Source organism: Pimephales promelas, chromosome 12, assembly GCF_988280905.1.
Source record: "Pimephales promelas chromosome 12, fPimPro1.hap1.1, whole genome shotgun sequence".
Taxonomy (NCBI): domain Eukaryota; kingdom Metazoa; phylum Chordata; class Actinopteri; order Cypriniformes; family Leuciscidae; genus Pimephales; species Pimephales promelas.
In genome coordinates, this window is record NC_142780.1 from 12,190,694 (window position 1) to 12,197,723 (window position 7,030).

A 7,030-nucleotide genomic window follows, 5' to 3' on the forward strand; every position below is an offset into this window, starting at 1 on the left:
ATGAAATAATACATCTCTGTGAGTCCACATAACACAAGTGGATTGTACCCATGTATGGCAGTTGGTCGGAAATGATTTTTAATAGTAAAACAGTTTACATTATTAGTATTTATTTTTTTTTATTCTATTGTTTCACTTCAGTATTGATTCATCCACTGAGGTCACATGGACATCACGGTCACCCTGTGTGGTTTTTAAAGCATCTTTAGGGCTTGCAGAGATGGATTACTTTCCTTAAAATCTTAATTCGTATTTATCTGTAGAAAGAAAGTAAAATGCATCTGGGACAGCATGAGGGTGAGTAAAATAAGTGAGAATTTTATTTTTGGATGAACTATTCCATTCATATGCTGTTGGTATGCTAATCCATGATCAGCAGAGACTAATAAGAATAAACTGCAACCTCTTGTGTACTGTGTTTGTTTTAATCTAGAGCTCCAAAGAAATTAAAATATTTGCTATTTTATAATATTAAAATAAAATACAACAGGTGTCTGAAGATAAGGATCCCAGTAATTCAAAGGTGATATGTCTGAACAAAGTAACATTATTGTCTGATGGAGACAGCTGATCTCTGGTATTATCACTCCATCCTCTGTGTCAGCATCAGAATTTTGTTTGTGGAAAAGTTGCTCAAATCCCTGGAAAATGAGAAAGGAAATATATTATAATCTAACAATACAAACTGCTTTGAACTCCCACATGCAGTAACCATTTGCAGACTTAAAATAATTATTTCAAACAAATTATATAAATGTTTTAAGGGATTTTACAGTACCAAATGTTTACCTGACTCACACACCATTTATCATCTGTAATACTATTGTATACCCAGTAGATGGCTCTATAGCCCAATAAACATTTATCCATGGCTGTGTAGCGTCTACTCCCTAGTTGCTGGATTTTTTCAGTCATAATTACTTGCATGTATTAGGTTTTGAATTTGGATATATATATATATATATATATATATATAAATTATTAAAGACTATTAAAAATTCAACATTTTTCTCCAAAATGTTGTTTTTTTTTAACATAATTATTACTAAAATATGGATACAGAAAAAGCATTTTGTTGCCTTTTGCAGAATAAATATTGCGCCCAGGGTTATACTTGGGAACAAATGAGTGTTAACATATTATGAATGGAGACGTGGAAAATGGTCAAGTACTCTCTCTCTTCTTTTAAAAACTCTGCATCACAAATTAATCAGCAATTGGCTTTACATTGCCAAAGTTGAACCGGGCAGTGATTGACAGGGCTCTGGTCCAATGGCATCGGTCATTGTCTGATACAGTACATTTTGTACTGTAGGCTACAGATACTGTACAGTACTCTAGCACAATGTTGTTTGGGGTGGCAGAGGGGAAATATGATCTAATTGAAGCAAATATGATCTAATCGAAGACTGTAACCGTATGTAACGTTAGATAAACAAGACATGTAATGATTGGGCTAACAACTTACCAATTAAATCAAGACAACACTGCTGTATAATGTTATGGGCTCTCACTGAGCTCTAATATGCCTCTCCACCTGAAAAAGCAAGAACTGTATTATAATTAGTATTAGTTTAGTATTAATTAATAAAAAAAATAAAAACAATCAGACTTACCACGAGTATCCAGTATTCTGATATCGACGATGACAAATTATATCATTTGTCTGTACTATTCCTTCTATAAGAAATCATATCAACAATATAGTGTAGCAGTAAATAAATAAAGAAATAAACTTAATATCACCTAAATGAAATAGAAAGCTACGCTTACAGACGCTCACATCCAAACGTGTAAACACAACACTCACTGACGTCTTCACTTCCAGGTCAAGAAGCTGTCAATCAAAAACTCAGTAGCCAATAAGAATACACTTCTACTAGCCCCGCCCCCACGAGAGATTTGTGTCAGAACAGCGAACGCAAACTCAGGGAGTGTAAACGAAAACTTCAGAAGCGTAAATGAAAACTCTGGAAGCGCATTTGTAAGTGTAGATCAGTAAACGAAATATGAGGAATAGTTAGCAAAACATGTAGTGTATTAAAAACAAAGTCAAAAAAAATGCTTGCGGTTCATTCTTTTTCAGTTTCAAAGATATTTTATTCAGTTTCAATTTATATTTTCATTCGTTTCTTGAAAAGTTACGTTCATTTTTATTGGCTCAAAATTAATTCGATAGTTTTGTAAACAAGACTGGATTTGCAGACCGATTAAGAGTAAAGAACGGCGCTGTGCCATCTATATTGATCTGGCAGGAATTGTGCAACACTCAGACTCTGGGTCGAACATGTATGGGCGAATCATTCCGGTTGCCATTTTACAACATTGGACGTTTTCAAAACAATATTCCCCACGTACACCGAAGGGTGAGTCGAAACTCATTATAATAAGCAAAACTGTTATCCACTCACAGCAGTGGGCGTTTACTTCCAAGTCTTCAGTGCGAGACGCCCATAAAAACTGAGCGTTTTTGAGCTAGGCACAAAACTAAGGTACAAAATAGCCTATTACTTATTCATGTTTTTGAATGCTAAAACCAAGCAAATGTCCTATGTTGACCTCAGACAGCAATATAATAAAATTTAAAAAGCCAGTTCATGACCCCTTTAAAATGGCTTTGAACTACACTAGGTGTTACATAACAACCGCTTGAAAAAACACATTTGTGTAATTGGACTTTTGACTCCTCACCTCATAGTTACTGAGATAGAGTCCTTCTCCATGTCACAATCAGCAATGGTCTCCCCTAAATGCTCCATACATATCTAGTCGCTTGAATCCATCTGTAGCCGCTCCCTCTCTATTCCTCCCTTTGCTGTTAATTCCGTTCCGTCTTGCTGTCTAACCTCACCACTGTCTCATGATACATCAAAATCAATAGGGCCATCACAAAGAAACGCATATAGGGCCAATTTCCTCCCACCATCCCCCACTTGCTTTTATTCTCCTACATCCTTGTATCAAACTCCAGTAGTGCTGGCTAATCATATCCCTTCTCTGGCATGGCGGAGAAGAGGAGGCAGACAGACGTTCCTATAGGGTGTGCTCGCTGCCAAACCGCCTGAAACAGCCTTCCTTGTGTATTTCAAAGATTGAGAATGAACTGAGGGTAGAAAGGCAATCTGATGGTGTGAATAAACACAATAGCCACCGGGTTTCTGCACACATACGTCAGCGATGCATGCAATGTTTCTTAATGTCACAAATGGTGCATTTCAAATCTTCACATAGTGAGTATTAACAAGGCTAATAATTGCTAAAGCACAAACAAATATGCAAACGCACACACTGGTAGTGTCAGTATAGTGTGGGGTGGCAGTGAGGCGTGTAAATGCGTTCACTTTGTTGGGGGTAGGGTGTAGAACCATATTAAGTCTTTATTTTCACACACAAACGCTTTTAGAAATCTTTAGCACTAACACATGCAAATTCAAATGTGTGCTAGTCAAACCATTTAGACACACACGTAGCTACGCAATGCACATTTGAAACGACTAGAAATGCCCCTACAGCTGACAAATTGTCCGTCGGTAATTCAGTGTTAGTTATATCAAGGTTTCACGTTGTAACAACGTAACATATGCAAATGCAATTAAACACGTTGCACTTGCCCTCCCACTCCCACCTGCCAATCAAATTGCCTGTCAACGTGAGCCTTGATGGATTTTGGCTGTTTTACTGCAGGGATTTATGTCAATGAAACCTGATACAATATGCCCAACCGACTCGCATCAAATTATCTTTAGCACGCTGCCCAAGGTGCTCAGATATGTCACAACACCCATGGTTTTATTTAGTCCCAGGGATCAGTTCTCTATAATCCTGACTGCATACATGTTGAAATTTGAGCCCCTTTTGCTTTGACCTATCGAGTTCAGACTCGATAAGTTCTGGATATGGAGATATGGCGTGAGGAACTCTACCTTTAATGCTGATTTTAGAGCATTGATTTTAGAGACTGCCGAAGACAGTGATGGGTGATGGGACGGCTAATGTAGCTATTCATGCATCTTCAGACACAGATCCGAGTGCGCGCTCAATTCGTTTTCCGACAGATACATAGACAAGAAGACACCTTCGCAAATAGAAAAGTGCTTTTCAGAAGATATCTGGTTTTCTTTTTGCTCAAAAGCCAACGCGGAAAACCCCACCCAACAAACGCAGATGCAAGAACGCAGCCGCACACAGTCGAAGCCACACATTCTGCGTACCGTGACTGTCATTTCCTCCAAACCATGACACAGAGTCATTGTGTTTCACCCTAGTCAGTGAGTAAATGAAATGATAATAAAGCACACAGCCTCCGTCATCATGGCGTCAACCCCTAGGCGCATGATCCCTCAATTTAGTGCCATTTGCATTGATTTATTTTTGATCTGCATGAGTGATAACTTACTATATTAAACAAGCTGTTTTTCCACGATAGACACTTACTTTCTAATGCTCACAGTGACTCTACTGTCACATACACCAATTTTACCGCACATGCTACTCCATCAGCTCATGCACAGCGCACATGCTCTCGATGACTTATCCTAATCCTTATGTCTTAGGCAAATACCAATAGTTGAATCAATCTCCAGTGTGAAGGCATTCCCCTCGTTTCTATTCTTTTTTTTTTTTGCTCGAATTTTAATGAAGACAAGGCAGGAGCTCCAATTGGAAGGTGGGAGAGACCACTCGCAGTCAGACGGAGGGTGTCGGTGATGGTATAGATGGAGAGCGCTCACGGCTTGCTCTCTCCCTCCCCTTTTCCCGTTCCCCCTCTTGTCAGCGCTCTCCCGTGGGTGGTACAACCTGGCAGATTACAAAACACCCCTCCCATGTGTCTCCCTACTCTCTGTGCCAGGGTGAGGCTACCGATCGCATTCTCCTGGAGCGTGTGAGTGTGTGAGTGGAGGTAGGAAGCAAGGATGGAGAAAGAAACAGTTAGTGAACAAGAGCGAGATGAAGGAAGTATGAAAGAGAGTGTGTGTGAGATCAGAGCTGGGAACGCTCATGGAAGCGACGGGACACAATCAACACCACTGTCTGCGAAGATCATGAGGGAGTCCGAGGGGTAAGTGCAGGCGCCAAGCACACACACTCACACACACACGCATACGTGTGCCACACACACTGCCTATGTGTGTATGCTCTAATGCCTGAGGCCCTGCTGACCATACTTCCTTTATTTGGAGTGTGTGTCTTGTGCACATGCCCTTTAAAAGTGCATGTTCTCTTTGTATAATGGTCTATCACATTTCTGTGCCAACCTGTCTACTGTAGCATCACACTAAGAACAATGACTTCCCTGTCAAGCCGTGATGTGGACGAGGGACTGTCCCTTAAACAATGAGACTTTTCAAAGACGCCCTCGGAATTTTCGGAAATACGGAAAACGCATGTGTCCGAGAGAAACGCACACCTTTTACGCGATCAATTTTATGTAACGCCGCAAAGGCTTTCCAGAAATCACTGCGCAAGCCCTGTCCACACAGAATGCAACATGGACACGAATGTGATCTTATAGTATGCACTCATTCTCACACATACACCTTTGGGTGAGATAAAGGAGTGAGTATAGAACTAGCTGAAGTCATTATGAGTATATGTCGCCTTTTCTTCGAGGCGAAGGTGCAGGAAGCAGCTCCTCTATAGAAGCCCTGCCCTATGGAATGGATAGAGCCATTTAAGGCTAGAAGTGAGAGACAATGCAGAGACCCCGTAGATAAAGCTTAGCCTCTGTGCTTAGCTGTAGTTTTAATGTGGGGAAACCTGGGAGGCCGATGTCTCTAAGAGAACTAGTCTGAGGTCAGGTGTGGTCGCACTGTCTAGGCGCTTGTCGACTTTTCCTGTCGGCCTGCATACAAATGAACCTTTATTAAAATAGTATCTGTGCTACATATTCACATGTGATATTCAAAGGAATCTATATATCTAAAATACTTTTCGGAATATCCATGTGTCTGTGTATATATGTGTGCTATGTCCTGTATCTCTGTGTGTGTTTTGTCAGTGGGAGGCTTCATTAGTGAGCTGAGGGAACTTAGGTACATTAGCTTGCGTCTCTCACCTGCATCCATCCTCACAGGAGTCTACTTTGACATTTCCCGTTCTCGGCTTACCATAATGCGAAAGGCCATTTACCCCGCACCACCTAACAGAATCCACAGATACACCAAAGAAAATTGTCTTACTGAATGTATGGTTCATTTCTGAGCATCAGTGACTATGCAAAGTGTTTACTATTCACCATGAAATTCGTTTCTCAACAAATATGAATTATGCACTAAAGCAAATATCGCCGAGTTATTTCCATTATTCACGGACACGTACGTAAGTGCGTAAGTGTGTGGTGCACATTAAATGCCGTCTTGTGAATAGAATTGACAAATGATAATGGCAACTTGATGGTGTAAAATGAGCCTCATAAAGCAATAAGGTTCCGCCCGGCGTGTAATTCATACATGGGTTTGCATGATGCCCTGAATAAATGGACCCTATGTGACACCTAGCTGGGTTTGGTTACGCTTGTGCATTTCTCCGCATGCGTGTTCATCACTCCCTGATGAGCGCCAAGAAAATTTCCAGCATATTGAAACCTTTCAGAATGGCCATAGACTGAACAATATTTAGGCCTGTTTCTCATTATCCTAATTGAAGATGACTCATCTGTCAAGGTTCATTTTAAGCCATTTTTAAAAGTCATTGCTCCCTAAACAAAACACGATTTAGCACAGATTCACATTATTTGGATTGTAGTGTTTGTTCAGTGTACCATTTGGACTCAGTTGCGCTCCATATGCTCACTGTGGCTTTGGGTGTGGTGCCCTACGCAACCAAATGCTGGACTAACCGTGAGGATTTACCTAAGCTGTGTGTTTGCGAGCGGTTGTGTAACGCTGTTGGGTTTTGTTTGTTTTTTTTCTTGTATAAGAGGCAATTCATGTAATTTGTAAATGAGTGGCACTGCAAAGCAAAAAATGCATTTAAAACCAACTATTTATGACTGTTTCTCACCCCCAAGCATGCATGGCTGACTTTTATT

At 40.4% G+C, this 7,030-nt stretch overlaps 1 long non-coding RNA gene across 1 annotated transcript; it reads right to left on the bottom strand.

Moving 5' to 3' along the window:
* Positions 1-292: 292 nt before the first annotated feature.
* Positions 293-2,177, bottom strand: LOC148976949 (uncharacterized). The gene is made up of 2 exons (XR_016145691.1): positions 1,469-2,177; positions 293-641 (listed from the first exon to the last, which is right to left on the bottom strand). It is a non-coding gene; the product is annotated as an uncharacterized LOC148976949 (long non-coding RNA).
* Between the last annotated feature and the right edge of the window lie 4,853 nt (positions 2,178-7,030).